The following is a 23,108-nucleotide window of genomic DNA, read 5'->3' on the forward strand; positions in this document are numbered from 1 at the left end:
TATATTGTCAACGTTTTGAGGGATTCCCACAGTGGAACGGGAGCCCTGATGATCAGCGGGATGGCGCAAAACATAAAGTCATGTCGTGAAACTGTTAATTCTCTCCGATGTCATTGCAGTGTCAGTCAACTCTGACCACCGAGACTCAGAGCGCTTGTCCGCAACGAGCTGCAGAGCATAATCAGCGCTTTGATTTTCCTCTGGCGACACAACATAATCACAGACTGCCGTACCGCAGCGTGGTCGCATCTTCATCGGCGGCTGCCTGCCCTGTGACAGCTAAATACCACGTCCATGTGTTCCCATTAGTCTCCTTCTGATTGGCTGGCTTAGTGCGGTTATACTGCTTAATTCCTCATCATGTCTGGTTGGTTGGCCTGGCTGTTCTTGCTCTGTCTTGTCATGTAGCTGGCAGTGTGGCCATTGGAAACAACAAACAAACACACAAGTACAGTCTTAAAGGTCTTAAAATGAAACGCGCCAGTGTCATGTGCGAGGAAAGACAGAGTCTATGAAAAACATGACTCAAAGCAGTTTGAACAAGTACAGTTCTTCCCATGAAGTACCCCACAATTACATTAACGCCACATTTGAATTAACGTTCATAGAGGACCATTTCTAGAGTGTCACTTTAACTGTTTCTCACTCAGACCACCTAGCTACATATTTGTTTTCTGGGAAAATTGAAGCAATTTGCAGAAGAGCAGTACTTGGTGGGAACCACAAGACGCACTACTGGTTCACTCTCATCTAGTTAACAGCCACAAGAAGTAGGGATGCACGATGATACTATTTTCAACCGATACCGATAAACCAATAATTTAGAAAGTGCCGATGTCGATAATCGATAAGTGCGCCCATAATTGTTTGCAAAATCAACTTGAATACAAATGTACTTTCAAGTTCTTCTATAAGTCTTAACATGTACAAATACATTGAAACATTGTGTGTTTTACTGGATTTTGACTGATTTTGCAAAGCCCACAGAATATGCACGCTTATATTTGTATCTGTTTCCGTTTTGCAGCAATGAGCATTAAAATATAGCTAAGTTTCATCATTATTCACAAACCTGTTGAAAACACTGTGGAAAAGAGCTTTTTGCAACATAGCGCCGGTTCATCTCTTATACTCTGCTGCCACCTGCTGGCCATTTTTTTGTAATAACTACCATTGCTCTAAGCGACCTCTTCAGGTCAGAGGCTGCATCAAAGCCTTCTATATGCTCTAAACTATAAATGTGTTTTTGGGACCATGGCAATATATATATATATATATATATAAACACATTTATAGTAAGGCTATGCTAATTGAATATAGCTAAGTTTCATCATTATTCACAAACCTGTTGAAAACAGTGAGGAAAAGAGTTTTTTGCAACATGGCCCTGTTTCATCTCTTATACTCTGCTGCCACCTGCTGGCTGATTGTGAGTGTGAATGGTTGTTTGTCTGTGTGTGCCCTGGATTGGCTGGCAACCAGTTCAGGGTGTACCCCGCCTACTGCCCGCAGCCAGCTGGGGTAGGCTCCAGCGCCCCCGTGACCCTTGTGAGGAGTAAGCGGTTAAGAAAATATATATATATATGGATGGATGGATAATTGAATATAAACCCTGTAGGGCTCTCGGATCTGTAAACTCAGGTCAATTAGCGGAGCCCAGGTTTCAAAGCAAACATGGTGAAGCAGCATTCAGCTGTTATGCGGCACCGATATTGAATATGTTGCTAAAAGAAGTGAAGCTAGTATAAATGCTTTTATGTCCAGATTAAAAATGATCAATTTCAATAATACGGTCTTTTAGTAATTCCAAAAAGGTACTGCTTTTTAAATAACTTTAAATTCTTCAATATCAATGTGTGTTGTTTTGTGGTCTGTTAGCAGGAAACTTAACTTACCTTAACCAAAGGGATTTTTGTCATTGTACATAAGGTTTGGTCATTCAACATCAGTATTTAATTCCCATTGATTAATATACACACTGCACTGGTGATTTTGGTCAACATTCTGAGCATATTATGCCTGTCTAAACATATCAGCTTGTGGAACCTAATTCATATGAAATCATAATATATGCTTCTGTTGAATTGGAGCCACACAGGCCAGACATGCAGCCCTTTTGGCACCGGCCCATTCCCAGTGCTGGGTTCCTTGAGGACTGGCCAGCCCCCACCAGACATTTGGCCTCGAAGGCTCCAAACGCTTCCAGGTTCATGTCAAGCGTTAGAAAAGGAACAAAACGACCTCACCCTCCGTCTTTCCATCTGAATGTAAATAGTTGATTGTTGTGTATAGAGGACAGAGAGTGGGCGGGTCTACTACCCTTACTTGCTGGCCGTTGTGCCGTAGATGTACGAGGGCAGCTTAGTCTCGCTGTTTAGTCACGGCCTGACTCACATTACTTGACAGGGAAATCATGAGGAGGCTTAACCAGCGCTACCGTCGGGTCAACCGGCAGCAGCACCGGGCACGAGGGTTGCAAAGTCATGCTTTCTGACATGTAATCCAAAGGCTTAATTGGTCTCAATGTTTAGCTATGAGTGTATGCGTCTGGGAAAGTTTAATTCAATGTATCTGTAGCCTTATGCCATGACATGCCCTTATTAGCCCCGCGGATGAGTTATGAGTCATATCTGCTGCAGACGAAGAACATGCCTACCACGGAAAGAACAATAATCTCAGAGGAAGCAGTTTGATGACATGTTATTGCTAACGGTGCCATAGCGCATGGCAGAGACACTGGAGAAAAGATGCTCATGTTCTACTGATCCATGTTAGCCATAATGCTGCAATTCTGTTCATCATCAATGTATGTTTCCAACTAACACTAACACTGTGATTATGCTGCTCTGTGCTTGGCATCGCTATTCCTTGCTGTCTACACATATTTCCAACCATGGTTATGTAATCAGTCATACTTACGAGTGCTTATTATTATTGATTTTGACTTTTGAGTATAATGAAGTTGTCATTGATTAGCAGTGTGGATAATCAGTTGCAATGGCTAGAGAGGAATTTAGAAATCTCCAGGGATGGGAATTACGTCAATATTGATGGATGGACCGTTATTCAATCAATGACGGACACCCATTTTGTTGACGAATATCTTTTTTATTTATTTATTTAAAATTTTCTGGAGAGCTCAGTATTGTTAATTCGGTAATTTTACAGATTTGACATGTCATCATCATTGCTCTCTCTTTTTTTTTTGTATGTGGATAAGTTTGTGTATGTGCGTGCGTGTGAGTGTGTGTGTATTCATTAGTTCACCTAAAACCTATTAAAAAAATCCCATACCGTTCACCTAAACCGAACACTTCCAGCCAGACGAATCAGGCATATCTAATTGTGGAAACTTTAAAAATTTGACGGACTAAGCGTATATTAAAGGCCATAATTCACATTCATCACTTCAAGTCCGGGAGGCATAATTAGTGGTGTGGTTCATATAGCTCATAGCTCATATACACAAAGAGGCCATCTTAAAATGATAGATAAGAGGTTTATTGTAGTTGTTAATATTTGGACATATTGTGCTCTGTTGTGTAAGTTGTGGAGGAGAAGGGCCTGCTTCATTTCGTATACCACAATGGAGTTTGTTGACAATGTGGATAGACACCACTTAGGTTCGAGCAGTTGCAGACTGATTCATGATTGTTCTTTTCAACTGACTTTATGTATGTTTTTGCTTTGTTCCTCTTGAGGCAAGGCTTACTGGTAATGGTGTTTTCGCAGCTCTGTTTTGCTAAAGTTTTGAATTTCCCCTGTTATCCCAAGCGCATTAACATTCATTGTTCTTTTCACATTGCTGCATTTTTTTTTTTTTTAAATCAGCATTCAGCATATCCATCTACAAATTCAGTTTCGCAAGAGTTACGTTTCAAAAGGTGTTAAAGAGATCAATGGTTATGAGGAATAAATAAAGAGATTTTGATTTGAGGTCAAGTTTGTCTCCAAGCGTCAAATGCAACAAACAACATAATAATGTCAGATTGGCAGAAGGTAACAAAGTAACAGGTGAAACAAAACACCCGGCATTACCGGTTATTCGGTCTCTATGGTGAAAATAGCACAGTGCGTCCAGCCTGTTTTGCATGTTTCTCTCCACTAACACACCTGGTTCATGATCAGGATCGTTATCAGGCTTCTGCAAAGCTTGCTGATTAGCTGGTCATTAGATTCAGCTGTGCTTCAGGAGGGAAACACGGAAAACAGGCTGGATGGTGGGCTCTCGAGGACCGGACTTGAGCACCCCTGCTCTAGGTTAACACCGATGTTATCTTTGGAGTACAAAGTCTTCAGAGTCTTCAGATTAGGAGCAGGGTGGGAGGGGAGAAGCAGTACTGGAATGGACCACATCATTCCTATCTGATTGCCCACTTCGCCACCGCTCCGATGTGTTTTACCCGCGATAGGGGAGGAAAGCTAATGGCGGTCGGCAAAATGAGTTTCCCAGAAGCCAAACATGAAGAACAGCTGCTGGAAGCATTGAGGTTTGTTGACGCTTGTGGGGCTGCTTTGCAACGTCGCCCCTCGGGTACCCTCAAATGGAGAACTCCCACCCTTTCCACTACACCGACATGCTTAAGTTTATATACAATCTAACTGTCTGCTGTACTTTGACTCTCAGCTTACACTTAGCCAGCTCTCCCCTAGTTGGTCACAATGGATTTTGGGCATCAAAATGTGTGGTCAGATAATGGATTTCTGCATTTTAAGTGGTTCTAAAATATCTGACATCTACTCTCTCACATTTTAGCAACTGGTCAAAGAAGTCTGGCATGCTTATGCCTGATCAATAAGTCCACAAAACAGTACTGTAAAATGGAAGACTAGAACAGAGTAGTGAATTTAAGACATGTTTTATCTTGTTTTAGCACCTATTGGTGAGCTGCACACTCAACCGATGTACATGGCATACAATGGGAAAAAAAATCTTACGGTTTTCTTTTATTTCATCTAAGAAACTCGGTGCGCTGAAAGGTGACCCGTTCTGTCGCCCTCGCTTTGGTCATTATTGTGACTGGGGGAATTCCCTTCTTAGGAATCAAATAAAGTCATCTGAATCTGCTTGTTGGCTGTTGTTGACCAGGTTGACTTTAACAATGGCCATAGCTGACTTGCATAAAAACTGCCACGGGATCAATTTTCAACATTGTACAATTGGTTGGCCGCCGGTCTATTGTTCTTACACTCAAATTCAACTTCTTAGAAAAGTCATAAAAATAAAGAATTGGAACATGCATCCTTTTGTTTTTTCTACTACACCGACCACAGCGCCAAAGCACTTCAAAACATCCCTTCAGTCTCGGTCACACCAAATTTTGACTCTCATGCTTCCACCTTGCTCATCCGTCTATCCACACTTTCTCCTCCCATTAATCACCCTCTAAAGCTTAAAGGCTGCTGCTTGGGGACCCCGATGCATGGACCAGAAGAGGCGGTGGATCAGTATATCTGGCTGTCAGCAATGACTGGTGTTAAGTGCAGCCTGGGGAAAACCAAGCGCATTGAGCCAAATGTCCTGTTTGTCAAACTGACAAAGGACACAAAAGACAGCGTTGCGCTAATGTAGAATTCAAATGATGAATAGAGAATTACAGTGACATTTCAAAATTACATTTATTTATAACAGTGTAACTAGTTTAGTATTAAGTATCATACGCTGGAGCGAGTTACCATTTATTGTACCAAGCAACCGATTTTTTAGTCATGGTCGCATGCTCGAGTACTCACAATGCCACTGAAACAAAATGGCTGCAGGAACAGGTAGGTCGTTGCTAAGTATGGAAATATTCTCCAAAAATATAGTTACCGACACCTGCCAACTAAAACTCCTGTAGAATTTGGAAAGTTTTGCATATTGAGAGATATTAAGGCTAAATAGCTCTTTCGGCATCTGTTAGATATTTCTGCCAAACACGGATTTAAGAGTTTCTGGAAAAAAACACACCAGAGGGATTAGATAATTTGCACTTAAAATAGCGTTGTCAAGAACAATATTCATATTTTCCCTTTGGTGCAAAACAGATACTTTCAAGCCAGCCGTCACGGTCCATTAATAGGACCGCGCTGTCCGTGTCTGTTGGTCTCTTGGCAAACATTTGCGGGATTCTCTTCTCTTCCCTTCAGATGAAGTCCACCTCAGCGAGGCAGAATCAGGTCAAAGATTGAGAAAATATTGACAACTGCTCAGATTCCATTTTATTATTTATAGATTTATTTGTTAAATCTCTTCAGCAGACGCTTGACAATCTCTGTCAAATGGGCAAGTGAAGTTGACATCACTGTCACTTTTTATGGGTCTTTGCTAGTTGGGTATCTAAATCATAAGCTTGGCAACCACGACTTCATGTCTGTTATAATATTTAGCAAGTTTGAACCAGACTATTTGCAAAGTCAAATATGATTTTTCACACAAAATGTCGATTTTTTTTAAAAACTATTTTAGGAAAGTTGCATAGTATGAAAATACACGGAAGTAGTGAGAAACAGCCAATGTGGAGTAAACATTTTTGACTGACAAATAATGTATTTAAATACATTCAAACGTATTTGCAAATACATTTGAATGTACTTGTAGGCTAAATGCATTTTTTTTCTATAATGGTACAGGTACTTTCTTGTGCATTTGCATATCCAGTGGCATTATGTGAAAAAATCCTGAACAGACATCTTGGTTTTCAGACATAATAACTAGGGGTGTTAGAAAAAATCGTTTTGGAAATATATCGCGATATTGCAGCGCGCAATTCTCGAACCGATTCAATATGCGGCCGAATCGATTTTTAAGCATCAATTTTTATGGGAATATTCAACAAAATGTCTTACTTAGGGTTAGGATTCACACATTAAGCATGGAAGAATGTTATATTAATGGAACAATTACAACAACATATTTTATTTCAGTGCTGTTCAAACATGAAGCAGACTGCAGCCTGTTTGCTAAATGCAGTGGCTCAGTTATAAACCTGAATTTTCAAATAAATAGATTTTCATACAAATCTTACAGTGTACATGTACAAGTTTACTGATTAGTATTTTCTAAATTTGAGTAAAAATTGTTTTGTTTTTTTAATCGCAATAATCAATTTATAGATTTGTATCGGGATTAATCGTATCGAATCGAATCGAATCGTGACCTATGAATCCTGATACGAATTGAATCGCTAGGTACTAGGCAATTCACGCCCCTAATAATAACACATATACAGTATATACACACAAGTATATATATATATATACACACACATTACATTATGGGGAAATACTAAGTTTTTACCATTTAACCTACTAGTACATTTAAACGTATTTGCGAGCAAGTTCAAACGTATTTGCATTTCCACATTGGCAGTTCCACACTTCCGTAAAAATATGCTTCAAGCATTAAATCTTTTCTTTTGTTCAATGTTGGAATTCTGGCTTTTCATCTGTCTTTCATATAATGCACGCCACTCTATAATATACTGCATATAGACATTTGGGAATTAAATCTCCATTTACTGTACACAGTAAAATAATACTATACTCTAAATAAAAAAATGATGTATTACAGATCACAGTTATTCTGCAACTAAGTTCTTGGATGTGTCGGAGAAACGTCATCTCTCAAAGTGATTTTGATCAGATCCAGATTTTGTGTTCCTTCATATTTTATTGGATCATAACAGAGCTCTGACACGAGCCACACCAGATCCAGAAACGCTTTGGATATCTCGTAACACTGCACTAAATAAAACTGCCAGACAGTTGCCATCGAACAAGTCGAGTCCACTGTCTTCGCCCCAAATAATATGCGGCCCGGTTGCCAAACGCCTCTCTGGAAAAGTTCATTTCACAGTATCAAATGATCAGATTGTCTGCAAGGCATGAGGATATCGTGTTGAGCAGTTTGTCAAAATAAACCTCTTTTATAGATTACTTTGAATGATTTGGACTTTCTTTGACAGAAAATGTCCAAGTGCCGCAAGTGAGTGCATAACCAGTGTTAATCCAATAAGTCTTTGGATCCAAGCTATGAAGATGTCATGGGTGGTTTTGCTTGCACATAAAGCTGCCGGCCTGCCTGGGTTCGACCGCATGTCTGGTTTAGGTATATGATGTGATATCACTTTCTTGGGTGGAGTTTTGGAGCAGTGTGATATGCGTCCATATCGTTATATCATACGGTTAAGGGTACGACACATTGCTGGATCAGCTATGATTTATCGTGGTACCACACCTCGAGCTTCTTGGAGGCTGTGAAGGCTTTTTCAGCTTGTGGTTTGGCAGACCGGGTAAAGAAGGAATATTTGAATGAAAGTTTGCTACTACTTTTTTACTTTTACGTACTTTTTTTTTATTTTATTTTTTTTATTATATTTTTGTTTTTCCTGGAGAGCTCAGCATTGTTCATTCAGTAATTTTACTGATTTGACATGTCATCATCATTGCTCTCTCTTTTTTTTATTTTTTTTTATTTTTTTAATTTTTATGTGGGTGAGTATGTGTACGTGCGTGTGAGTGTGTATTCATTAGTTCACCTAAAACCTATTAAAAAAAAATCCCATACCGTTCACCTAAACCGAACACTTCCAGCCAGAGTCGTGAGGCCGTCAGGAGACCCGAGGAAGGACCAAAGAAAAGAAAGGAAAGTGAAATCCAGCACCGACCAGACACCACCCACCACCCACCGGGCCACCAACCAGAGCCAGAGTTTGGCATTTCTGGTAAGTATGGACACACTAATTCAAATTAAAATGTTATTTTTTCCACTCTATAAAAAAAGAAATGAAAGGGGACACAAGGAAGTAAAACTCGTTATACATGGCCATGATCAACACAAAAAAAAAGAATGAAAGCAAGCGGTCAAGACGCTTTCAATGTAACAATTCTAAAAAACAATTCAACAGCATGACCTATATTAGATATTATAAAGTTTTTAAAAATACAGATAGAGTGGGATGATTTTGTTTTACAATCCAAATTGCTCCACAAACTGACACCTTGAGTTGTTTTGTTCAATTTTTGGGTTTGGACAAAAAAAATGTCTGTTTCCTCTTCGGTTAAACACCATCAATTCTTCAAAACTTTTTAGTTGCATAAATAATAGATTAGTGTGGTCTCTGTATCCACATCCGAAAACGACATGAATAGCACGTTTCTGTAGAAGAAAGATGGGCTCGGTGTAGGTTTTGCCAGAATCCCCCCACACTTCAATGCAATAGGTCAGGTATGGAACAATCAATGAATTATATAAAAAAATATATATAATTTAAAATATATATATACTGTATATTATTATTATTATTATTAATATATTTTTTTTAATTAAAAAAAAATAGAGCAATGATGAATCGGTAAAATTACCGAATGAACAATACTGAGCTCTCCAGAAAAATAAAAAATAAATTATATAACAATAACAAAGCATTCTTGTTCAATAGTTCTTTAACCTGTGTAAAAACGGCGACAGTTTGGGATACTTAGATTTAACATATTCTAAATGTGATTTCCATGTTAAATGTTCATCAATAATAGAAACTTAATTTCATTAGCAGGAGGACAAATAGGACAAATAAGAGGCGGGGAGCAGACGTGACAGGTTCGTCTCTCAGCTTGCCTTTGATGGCTCGCAGGGAATAAACTGCTTTCTTTCCATCTTGTCCAGCTTGTTTTGCTATAACATCCTGACAAGTCCTTGGGTACGTGCCCCAAATATGATGGGATCCGTACAACGTTGCAACTGGAAGTGCCAAATCAGCACACAAGAATTCATGACTACAACATTTTGGTTGGCTTTCAAAGCAGCACAAATGTAATAGTGCGACTAACTCTATAAGTCTGCCGGAGTGGACGAGGACCTGTGCAAATACACCCTCGTGCCAAGACCCCAGTATAGCAGTGAAGGCATGTGTAGTCTTTGGACAATCCTTGATAACAATTTGAAATGGATCCCTTTTCCGACGCGCGAGCTAACGCGCCCGAAGCAGACTTCGCTCACCGACGGGTTTCGCGAACGGAGGGGCGAGCTTTTATTTCGAGTTGCGTGAAATCAAATACACGGGAATATGAGCACATCTGTCTCTGAATAATTGGGCAAATATTTTGAATTAAAACAGCTTTTCCACTGTCAAACATGGTATGTCAAATGAGGCGCTGGCCTGACACGGCTGTTAAGGGGTGTTGAAACTGAAGGACTCAGCGTGCAAGTGCGGAGAGTGCTGACTCGGCACCGGTCGTTCTGTCAGGGCGGAATCAGAGGCAGTCAAAGTTGATTTAGCCGATTCATGTGATAAATAACCTTGCTGAGATTTGTGCTGTTGTTTGTGTGAATGTATTTTCAAAAGCCGACTACTTCCTGTTTGTGACATACTAACACTACCATGTCATTAAGGGCCTTTTATACCCTTAAAATGCATCGCTGAAAAACAGTTGTTACTAATAAACTGGCAAAATGAGAGTGCAAGGGAGGAGCAACCCTGAGAGAAAATATTTTTAAATTCATGTAAACAATAAATTATAAGAAAAGAGTAAGATACAAAAAAATGCCTTTAAAATTATATTTTCTTATGAATCTATATTAAATAATCGATTCATGGTTTTATGAATTGTTATCAGGCTTAAAAAGAAAAATCGATTTGATATTGATTATTAGATTTTTTAAACCCACACTGTAAAAAAATAATTTAAAAAAATTAAAAAATCCTAAAGACACGTTACTTTTCCAGCAGCTGGGGCGCCAGAAAAATACTGTGACATAACAGAAAATTATTTTCTCGTTAAAAATTGGTATTTTTTTGTATTTTTTTTTTTAAATAATGGTTAGTTTACATTTGACATGTAAAATCTGAGTTTATTTTTTGTAAATGAAATGATATTTTTAAAATACAGAAAAAAATGCAAGATAAGTAAAATTCTGTTATATTAGAGTATTTTATTTTTTATTTTTTTATTTTTTTTATTATTATTTTTTATTATTATTTTTTACAGTGCAGCCATGACTATATCTCACTGAGTACACAAATATAGGGTACATCAGAAAAGCTTTGTTTACTAAATGGAGTTTTAATTGGGGGCTGCCACCCACTCTAACAGATGCATATAAGGAACTTCAATGTTTGCACATAATCAAACAAAAGGGACTTTCAAATCAGGGGCGGGAGGACCTGGTGCAATCCAGCAACATTTTCGCACCGTGTTTGCAAAAGATATGTCACAAACGCGCCTGTTTAACCGCAAGTTCTCAACAAGGTCAAATTGGCCATGCCACCGACACATTAAGGTTTTTCCGTGGACGCCTGAGCCCGTGTCTACTGGAGATTTGTGTACACACAGTCCACCACAAGTGTTTATCTAGCACTGAGATTCACTGAAGGACACCTACACTGGTCTGCTGTTCTGCCTTTTGATTAAACATGGGGGGGAGGGGAGGGGGGGGTGTTTGCCTGGACACGCCAAATATTTGTTCGTTGGGCTTTACCCACCACTAAGCTCTTAAAATATGTAGTGATTGATACAAGAGCGCAGGAGGTCTAAAACTTTCTTTTTTTTTTTTATATACTGTATGTGTCAAGCAGCCTCAAATAGAAGACTAATAAATCTGATTTGCTATTAGGTTTGGTATGAAAGGAATCAGGCCATTTGGAGAGTCAACTAGTGTGTTAGAAAACTACATGACGGAAATGGATTGGTCACATTTTAAAGCCAAAGCCCTAAAATGAACTAAACAATTTCTCAACCAACTGGACAAAGTGCAATTTCTGCGGAAATCCGGTGAAGGTGGGATTCGAACCCTCGCCTCCTGTTTACCGGACAAAGCTCTGCTACAGTAGCAACTGGGCCATTGCTGCAAATTTGAATTTGTGACATTGTATATAATTTCAGTGTATATGTCAGGATATACTGAAAGCTTGCGTTGAATTTGAACTGAATATAGAATGGAGTAAAAACCTAATAATGACAAATTACATATAAAGTAATGGATGCAAAATAATTTGACAGTGATTAGTATTTAATATTGCATTTGTACTAAAGAGTTGTCCAAGCGGGGTTTGAACACGGGTCCTCCGCGGTAGCAGGCATTTCAGTGAAATTATAATTCGTTTCCTGATATGACAGTAAATTGGTTAGCATGTAACGCTTAGCATAAGTGCCATAGAAATATTTGCAATGTACAGTTGGAGGTGGGATCCAAACCCGTGACCTGGTTACTGGACAATGCACTTTACCAATTACGTCCAGTGAGCAGTACGGGAGAGCTGATAATGATGAGTTGTATGTATGGAAGAGGACGTGGAAAATGGGGCGTGGAAAAAGTTCAATGTCAGTCCCATTAAAAATGAGCGAGGGAAAAAAAAGAAGAAAAAAAATGAACGAGGAAAAGTTGATATTTAAACGTTAAATTGTGCCAGTTATGTAAGTAATGCGGAATCAGATGATGAATACCACAAGAGGCGTGCATTTTTGAAGTTGAAATTTGAACGGAGTAAATCGAAAGTATTATGTGGGAGTTGTTTCTCTGTTAAAAAAAAAAAAAAAGTGAGGAGAATAAAATGCTATAATCGTATCCGTAATCCGAATAACATAAGTGGGAATGCTGAAATTCCCACAATGATTTGATCATCATGAGAAAACACTGGAGCTAAAATCTAAAAGACAACAAAGTAAAAAAGAGCTAAAGGCTAAGCTAAATTCCCATGATTGTGATCCCGGCTCCTCTTGTTTGTGACATTTTTGCGGGGAAGCCAACTGGGAACTATGACGCAAACGTGTACAGTCCGCAACACAAACGCCAAAACGGCGACTCTTCGGGCCACTGCAAAGGTATTTTCCTCTGCTTCATCTGCGCAAATTCTAATAATTAATTTGGGATGCTTTGCAATTGCTGCGGATTAAGGCATGTTTACTTCAACCTTATTTCCATTTTAGTTCCAATCCTGATGTAGGATGTTCGAAGCCGGTTTATTCGCAACAATGATGAGCACTATATTCCTGCGGGAATATCTCTTAGTACCAAGTTTGAGCAAATAGGAGAGTGCAAGGGAGGAGCAACCCTGAGAGACTCCTGGGTATTAACCAAGGTTGTCCATCAGGGCCCGGCTGATTATAGAGGCGGTCACTCTCGACAGCTCGACACTCTTACATTTTCCAGTCTATTTGAGATGAAGAGGGATCACACACCCGTGCCTACCCTGCCTACTCGCTAATGATGGGAGAAAAACAGGGTTATCGCCACCGAAAGACTCATCCATCTTCTCGCCGCTCACGTGACCAAAAGCAAATACGTGGAACAAGACGCCCATAGAGCGCGAGGCACTAACACGCTTGGCCAAATACATCTTACGGAGATAACAAGACACTTAGGAGGCGAGGAGGGCTGGGAGTCAGCAAGCAGGCTGGAAAGTAAATAAATCCTGCTTGCTGAACATAAACAGCTAGAAAATCTGATGCCCTTGCTCATGTTTGCAAATATTAAGCGGCATTTAAAGACACATATTGTAATACACGTGTAATAAATATGTAATGTTGAGTGCAAGGTTGGACTTTGCATGAATTTCACTTTCGATTAATCCTCAAATCATGCGCTGCTCATATTTGCAAATATTAAGCGGCATTTAAATACACATATGTAATACATGTGTAATAAATATGTAATATAGACTGCAAGAATAGACTTTGCATGAATTTCCCTTTAGATTATTCCTCAAATCATGCGCTGCTCATATTTGCAAATATTAAGCGGCATTTAAAGACACATATGTAATACATGTGTAATAAATGCGTAATATAGACTGCAAGATTAGACTTTGCATGAATTTCACTTTCGATTATTCCTCAAATCATGCGCTGCTCATATTTGGAAATATTAAGCGCCATTTAAAGACACATTTGTAACACATGTGTAATAAATGCGTAATATAGACTGCAAGATTTGACTTTGCATTAATTTCTCTTTAGAGTATTCCTCAAATCATATAGCGAGACTAGCACTACCAGGTGAGAAGGATGCCGATACCAGCCACCAATACTTAAAGCTACTGAATGTAGAATATTCCATTTCGAATCGCTACTGCCACCTGCTGACGAAAAATGAAACTGCACATACCGTTCTTCACATACACACCACGCACATTACGTCACATCCGCAGACAGAGCACGGGAAATTCTAACTCGAATCCAGTCTGAAAACTATTGGCCAGAGGCTTGCAGAAGTACCCATTGTGAACAGCTAAGGTGTTAATCTACTAATTAGAAGGCATTTCAGTCATAAATGGTCAAATAAAAAGCTTATTGTAAAGTTATTTTTGGACAAAAAGTTCCATATTGCAACTTTAAGGCCCAAAAATAAAAAAATGACATTGTGTAAGTTGATAGCATTATCTGTCATATCTGCCATCTGTCATTATGTTAATTGAAATTGTATGTATCCGAAGTACTATTGGTATCGGTGAGTACCTGAGTGAATATTTGGTGTGTGGTATTGGTATCGAATATCCTTAATAATTGGAATGGGCAGCCTTTGTGTTATTCTCTATGGCACTATACAACAAAATTAGATGAATTGAAATAATAATAATAATAATAATATATTAATTTTCTACCAAATGTTCACAATATCAAAGATTTAATGAATACACACAAGCCTCCTCAATATTTAGTGTTATTACCATTAGTGCGAAAATTATTTCTCTAAGCTTTATTCATAGGTTGTAAACCGATATCATCTGCGGCAAGTTTTTTTTCTAAACAGGCATTTCCCTCCACCATTGTTATTGTTTCTATATTTAGCCGCAGAGGGTGAGGACACACGTGCCACTCATAGAGGGACATATAGGGCCTCTGTTCCGCCAGTCACCGTCACAACAGGCCACTGTGCTGCCGCTCACAGTGGACTCAGTGTTCCGCTGGTATTAGCATACAGGACAGCGGGTCACCACCATGCACGCCGGAGCGCGCTGGAACTCCAGCCCCGTCACTGGTGCCAACTCACAGGATCCCAGTTTGTTTTAGACCTCAGATTGTGTATCGGACAATTTAAAACGTTTTCACTGCACAAAGCTGAGCTGTTCTCCTCCCCGGCGAATTATAACACGTATATGTAATATGCCAGCATTAAGTTTCTACTCTAAATATTTGATTTCTAAATCATTATTTAAAAGCAAACAGTATTTTGGTTGCTAGGCTGAAAGTTATTTTAAAGATTTTTTTTCTTTTCTTACTGATAATATGCCCTTGGAAATAAAAGTTTATTCCTATTTTTTTTAATTTTACTCTTCATCTTGAACGTCTTGGATGAAACACCGACCGTTCCAAGACAAGCATACAAAACAATCAGGTGTGATGTGTGTACAAAGTTTGATATGTTTTCATGAATGTTAAGACCATCAGAGGTGGCAAATCCAGGTCCAGAAAGTAAAATCCCTGCCACATTTTGCCCCTGACGCTAGCTAGCTAGCACCCTAGCAAGTAAGCGAGCATCATAGGAGCTAGCTACCTAGCGCCTGGGGCTAAAGCCAAACTGTGGCACATTTTGGCTTTAGCCCCTGACGCTAGCTAGCTAGCACCCTAGCAAGTAAACGAGCATCACGGGAACTAGCTACCTAGCGCCTGGGGCTAAAGCCAAACTGTGGCACATTTTGGCTTTAGCCCCTGACGCTAGCTAGCTAGCACCCTAGCAAGTAAACGAGCATCACGGGAGCTAGCTACCTAGCGCCTGGGGCTAAAGCCAAACTGTGGCACATTTTGGCTTTAGCCCCTGACGCTAGCTAGCTAGCACCCTAGCAAGTAAACGAGCATCATGGGAGCTAGCTACCTAGCGCCTGGGGCTAAAGCCAAACTGTGGCAGGATTTTTACTTTCTGGATCTGGATTTACCATCTCTGAAGACTATCAAAGTTAGCGTGATTTTTCTTGGCAAACAGCATGTCGCCACGGCAACAGTGTTCTGCGAAATTTTAAACCGTTGCTTTTACTTTCTGATTTTGGTTTTTGAAATGACTCATAAGTAACAATGACGGTCACACCTCCTCACTGAGATAGGAGTTTCTGCTCATTCCTTGCTCAAACTTCTCTGAGAATATTCTAGAATCACTCCTACACTCTAAAATCAGTTGGGTCAAAAATAACCCAACTATGGGTCAAAAATGGACTGATCCTCTATTTGGGTCAATTTGACTCAACTTAGAGTCAAGAAATGAGTCTTTTAGTGTAAAACAACTCATAAATATAGGTCAGATCCTTTTACTTGGGTCAAAAAATTGGGTCATTTTGGATAAAACAACCCAGAAAGTTGGATCAAATTGACCCATAAAGTGGATCGGTCCATGTTGTATCCATAATTGGGTTATTTTGACCCAACTGTTTTTAGAGTGTAGTGTAATGACTACAAAAACGTAGATTTACATTTGTGGAGATAAATCTATCAGCTAAATCTTTATTAGTTATGTGCGGTACTTTAGAAAATACTTCACTGTAAAAGTGTAAATCTGTTGTGGACAGTCACGTTTTTCAATATTCGACAACAATTGGCGTTCATGCCCTGTATACACTCTAAAAACAGTTAGGTGAAAAATAACCTAATTATTGATCAAAAATGGACCGATCCACTTTATGGGTCAATTTGACCCAACTAATAGACCCATTTCTTGGATCGGTCCATTTTTGACCCACAGTTGTTTTTTTGTTTTTTTTTTACTCTTTTTAGAGTGTAACATAACTAACTATTTCCATCCTGTATTCACTTCCTTACTAACCATAAACGTTAGCCTGAATATAATATAGGCTAACCTAAAATAATGAATATTATCTTTCCATCAGCACCAAATGCAATTTGAAAGCGCTCATTCTTCTACCAAACAAGTCTCAGTTGGAGTGTGACGTAACAACCACTTAGAAGACCTCAATTAATATTATGCGAGTAAAATAACATTTGATGATGGTTCCAGACAACCATGCTAATTGTGAAATCATTAATATGTTATATTTTGAGCACGGTGAGGCTTTTTATTCCTCTGGAAAGCTGTAAGGCCCTAAAATATTACAACCCAATTTCTAATAGCTTACACCTATTTTCCAGTTACAGTACGTCTGCAGGCTTCAAAACTGTTCAGCGATTCTCATATATACATCTGAAATAGAAGCTAAAGTCTAAAAATGTCTCCCCTTATCTTCTCTGTATGTGTAAATTGTGGATTGTGTAATCCAAGCCACATAACCCAAATAGAGAATGGCTGGTGCGGCAGGAAGAATAAGTGGGGGTGGGGGGGGGGGAGCAAAGGAAAACAAGAGGGAAGTAAAAACCCAACACAGGAAAGAAAAAAAAAATACATGAGCAGACGTTGCCTTTTTATATAAATAGAAAGAAACACGTGCCTAAGCAGAGAGTGTATTTTGGAAGTGAGAAATAGATTGTTTTTGGATCTGGCCTTTTTCTGTCCTGATTATTTGCACACGTTTAGCATTTATAGCACATGGAATTACGACCCCGTGCATTTCAACCATAGATTTCAGTCAATGTTTTCCACTTGAATTTTGTTTCTTTTTTTATCACCTCAAAACATGGAGGTGAAAACATAAACACCGGTAAGAAATGGTAATAAGCTATATGGATTTTTCCCTCTGCGGATGATGATGATGATGATGATGATGAGAACGATGATGATGATTACGTCTCGCTCCCTTGGGTGCCCTTTCGATGCCGGGGCAGGGAAAAAGCGCGTTGCTTTTTCACCCGTCACTTCACTCGGGCCTATGACATCACAGGTGAGACCATGACTTTCTATTCGTCACCTCAGATGCGGTTCTCCCAGCACGCCGCCGTCATAAGCAGCTCGTTAAGTTAGCTTTTGACTGGGAACAGCCGGCGACAGAGAGAGAGAAAGCGAGGATAATGTTTTTGAGGATAAATTGGCCATAAGTTGCTCATTTGAAGGCTTGAATGAATCATCGATTTGAATCAACTCTCAAAATATAATTCAATTAGTTCTGCAGAGAGAATGATGTCTTTACAAAGATAATGATGTCAGTTAGAGGGTGCCATGAAGGAAATATTGTGGTCATACATTTCTAATTAAATTGAAATGTGTGACGGGCAAAAGTGCATATGACGCCCAGGGGCACGTTTTTCTTTCTTGAGATGGTGATTTTGTTTTTGTTTTGTTTTGCTGGCTTTTAATGTACCTGAACATTTTTATGCTGATTTTCTACAACATTAGACTTTTGAGATCATTTCATTTTTTGTTTTCTGACCAATAAATGCTTGCATAATACAGATTATACCATACGTTTTTAGAGCTATTACGTTTAAAAAATATATATTTAAAAAAATCCACATGTGACCGAACCTAACCTTTGATTCGTAAAAATGACTAAATACAAGAGGTGCCCAACTTCTGTAATATATTTAATAATATTTATGATATACGATATATGATTAATGGACTAAGCGTTGCCAGAAGTGGGTTTTTGCCCGTTGATGTAATCGTCAATCCGTCAAATGCTTTTTGTAAATCCACAAATACATTAACTAAAACATGTTTTTTGCACAGCCATGGATAAAAAAACAAAAATGTTTTAGTTAATGTCTTTGTGGATTTGCAAAAATCATTTGACACTTTTGAGCATGAAATATGATTGCATGAATTGTTTAAACATAGTATATCAATGGGTTACCAGTTATTTAAAAAAGTTGAATACAGCATGTTGAATTCAATAACAGACAATCAAAACACAGTTAAGTGACTTGTGGGGTGCCCCAGGGATCAATTCTGGGGCCAGTACTTTTTCTTCTTTATGTGAATGATATTACAACTATTTCGAAATTGTTCAAATGTATTTTGTTTGCAGATGACCCCACTTTATTTTATGCCGGGAAAAACATATATAATGTATTGCGAGTAATGGAGAGTTTAAGATAATATAATAATATAATATACATATATATATAATAAGATAACCGCCTTAAAATAATGTATTAAGCCCATCATGAAATCTTATCAACTAACATGCAAATCAAAAATGTATGAAAGCACAATTACTGAAAAAAATATATTTAGCACAAGGTCATTCTGTTGAATTATTTTGTTTAATTGTTACTTTGAGGCCGTCTTGACTGTTTGCTGTCATTTATTTGGGGTTGACCTTTTTTTGTGTGTGTTATTAGGGCCAGATATCACAAGTTTTTCCCATTTCTCTCCCCTTTCATTTCTTTTTCTTTTAAAGAATGATTTTTTTCTCAAAAACTTTTTAAAAATGTTTTAAAATTGAATTGAATTGCGGAATGCACATTTTGCGGACGAATGACGGAAACACTGACGGACGGCCATTTGTGTGGCTGAGGAATGACGAATGACGAATTGACGGTTACGATGCGGTTTGGCTTGAAATACTGACGGATTGACGATGACGGAAAGGTGCCCCGATTCTTGACGAATGATGGCTGCATGAAATTGACCCACCTCTGTATATTACTATATAAAAATTAATATAATTTAATTTAATATAATTAATATAAAAATTGTAAAAACGTGATCCATCCATCCATTTTTGATTACCATTAGGATTCAGGGACGGACTGGAGCCTCTCCCATCTGGCTTTTGGTGAGATGCTACCTACACCAGTGGCTAGCTAATTGTATTGTAGAGTACATAATATACAGATTAACCGTTCAAACTCGTATTCACATCCATGTATAATTTAACATGTATGCTATATAAAGAATCCATTTGTCTTCCTAGTTCGCCCATTAAGTACTGTAGAAGTGATCATCCAACTAAATCCAAATCCAGGTTCAAAAAGTAAAAGCCCTGCCACATTTTGCCTTTAGCCTCTGACGCTAGCTAGCTAGCACCCTAGCAAGTAAACGGTTAGGAAGCTTAGGCTTCACAATCCGGTTGAGATAGCAGCCAACTCATTCTCAAACTTTTTTTTCTTCTTCCATTTTTGCCATCATGTGCATCACAGACCTTAACAGATATACGCCCATGTGTCTTTTATACGATAGCTATGTTCTGAGTCCAGAAGCGCTGCGTGACAGCTAGCTTGTCACCACGGATAAAGTGTCGATACGTTATGTAATCGCTTGTGTCATCCAAAACCTCCTTCCAAGTGCCCGAGGCTCGACGCTAACTGAGCAAGACAGGCCCGGCTTAACTCTCTATTTTCTATTTGAGTCATCAGCTTTTGACATTATTCTTGGAGAGCCACTATGATGCAAGTATCTCATTCGCTCCAGTGAAAACAAAAGACGTTGGCACCGGCCCTGTCCATCCCGTGGGCTCCTGACTCCTCCCACTCCCTGATTGGCCACTCCCCTCTCATCTTGTTCGAGAGGTCCCGGCCTGCGAGACCCTTTTCACTAAAAGCGCTTTCTCAAAGCAGACACTGCCTGTATTGGATTTCATAGCGCCGCTGGTGACTCATCAGTTAGCCTTTGCTGTTTTAGTTTGTCCCTGGTTAAACATCTGGAGAAGCCGCGGTTAAAGAGCCGCTAGAAAATGTAGCGGTTGCTGATTTACGTTCATTAAATCAATAATAGTTCCAGAATCCAACATTCTTATAATGACAATATTCCCTGTAAACATAAAAGTCATTGCGCACTCTAAAAAATATATACAGCTGCTGTAATCTAAACAGTCAACTTTATCCTATCAACATTTAACATAACGCATCTAAACATTTCCTCGCTGACCTCTGTTCACCCAACCAACCAAAATGAGCGATAAACTAGCCATTAAAAGGCAACACAAGGCGGCGGGAACATAACTCACGCTCTGTGCGATCCCACGTGCTGATCTGTTACAACTTAAGCAGTGGAGCCGCGCGCTGCTGCCAGGAACTGTCACAGTGGCTTACAGTCTTGGCGGAGGGGTCCAAAAAGCAGCCCCGAAAGAAGGAACATCCCGTGGCCTATTGGGCAGCCTGACAAGATTGTGGCTAGAGAGTTGCTAGTTTGAGTCCATATTGGGGGGGCAGGTGGGGCAATAAGTGTGGCAGCCTCTTAGCATGTCTAGAGCAGTGTTTCATTGTCAATAGATTAGTAACTAGATTAGTAACGACTGTATTTTACTGTCAATTTTACGCTAAAGATTATATAATCAAATGATCTAGTGTTGTCACTATCAAATATATTTAGAACCGATTAATCTATCGATTATTCAATCGATTCATTTTAATTTTGCATGAAATTCGATTAAAAACCATTTTTCCCCGATTACTGCATTAACCAGTGATTGGTGTTTACTTCGTATAGTGATTTTTAAAAAAGGAAGGGGGGGTTGATGTTGTACTGTTACCGGTTTGGCCATTGTTCCCAAAGTAAAAACTGATGTTTGCAAATGTCTTATTTTGATTAAACACAGAAGATAATTAGTCTTCATTCATGAAGGACTACAGAAAACAATGAACAATTACTGTTGATTTGCTTAAATCAGACGATTTGGACAATTTTAAATAAAAACTTGGCTCCAAACGATTACTCGATTATTAAAATAGTTGCCGATTAATTTGATAATCGATTACTTGTCGATTAATATAATTAATTAATTTTGACAGCTCTAAAATGATCCAAATCTAATATCACTCCTTGAGGCCTCATCGTTGTATCTTGGTATCATTAGCAGGTCTTGGGTTCAAATTTCAGACCAGGTGTTTGTGCTGTGTTCACGCCCAAAGAAGAAGAGAGAAAATTTAGTCATTTCTATTGCATTATGAATTATTTGACTGCTGAACAAATTCACAAATTAGTTTATTGTTCCCCCATATCAAGTACTATCAGTTATCGCTTTATTTGGCTGTTATTCAGGACTGCTGTGTACACGCCCACAACGGCACAAAGACGAGAGAGAATTGAGCCATTTCTATTGAAATCGGAGTTGTTTGATTGCTGAATAAATCCACAAATCAATTTATTCTTCCACCATGTCAAGGACTTTCGGTAATAGCTTCAATGGAATGCAAATTAAGTCAGCTGTGTTCACGCCCACAACGGCCCAAAGACTAAGGAAAGAAAATGTAGTCATTTTTATTGCATTATGAGTTGTTTGACTTCTGAACAAATTCACAAATCAGTTTATTTTCCCGCCATGCCATCAGTAATCGCTTCAATTGGCTGTGATTCAAGACTGTTCACACCCACAACGGTGTAAAGACTTCACGCCTTTCTATGGAATTCCAAGTTGTCTAACTGCTCAACAAATTCATCGATCCACTGTAAAAGTATTTTTAGTTGCCATTGTTTCTGTCTATTGCTGTGCTGAATATGTTTTTACAATTTCCTTCTGGTTTTGCATGGGAACACTACTGTGATGTTCTCGGTAGGCTGCCTCATAGACTGAAATAAAAGAGCAAATTATGATTTATGCTTCGTTCTACTTTTAAATCGTTGTCACGAATGTTCTCATCTCAAACTCACTTTAACGTCGCTAAATTCACTCCAGAAACGCAAACTTCCCTTTCAACTACTTCCAGCTCGCACAGCCTATTCTTGGCCCAACAATTTCTTTTCACCCAGGACTTCTCCTCAAGGAGCGTGCATTAAAAAAATGTCCACAGCAATTTTGTGCGTCTCGCAAGGCCTTGCGTGCACCTATCCAAACAACATCAGTGGATTTAGTTCAAGTTCACAAGATGACCTCAGTTCTCCTCGTCCAAATCAAGCTCGCTGATATCAGAGCCAGAACCGAATCAAAGACGATGCTAAAACCGGTGGGGGTTCGGACCCGTACCAAATGCTTTCAACGTGCCAGATAATGCAACGGGGGAACATAACGGCAACATAAAAGTCATATGTTGGTAATTTGTTTTTCTTCAGTTAACCTTAGTAGTGGTGTAAAAAAAAGAGCATTAGGGCCAATAAAGGGAGGGGGGAGGTGGGGGGGGGGGATTTGTGGGTTGGCAGGATTCTCATTCTCTTCTCAGAATTCTGACTTTAGAGTGAGAATTCTGACTTTAATCTCAGAATTCTAACTTTAGAGTCAAAATTCTCATTTTAAAGTCAGAATTCTAAGATTAAAGTCAGAATTCTCACTCTTAAATCAGAATTCTGAGAGGAGAATGAGAATCCTGCCAACCCTCCCCCCCCCCCCCCCCCCTTCATTGGCCCTAATCCTCTTTAGTCAGAATTCTCATTTTCT

At 39.0% G+C, this 23,108-nt stretch overlaps 1 protein-coding gene across 4 annotated transcripts in view; it reads right to left on the reverse strand.

Moving 5' to 3' along the window:
* The window catches only part of vstm4b (V-set and transmembrane domain containing 4b), a 331,487-nt gene that overhangs the window by 133,825 nt on the left and 174,554 nt on the right, over positions 1-23,108 (reverse strand). The gene's annotated exons all lie outside the window — the stretch shown is intronic.

This window comes from Vanacampus margaritifer, chromosome 18 (assembly GCF_051991255.1).
Source record: "Vanacampus margaritifer isolate UIUO_Vmar chromosome 18, RoL_Vmar_1.0, whole genome shotgun sequence".
Lineage (NCBI taxonomy): Eukaryota > Metazoa > Chordata > Actinopteri > Syngnathiformes > Syngnathidae > Vanacampus > Vanacampus margaritifer.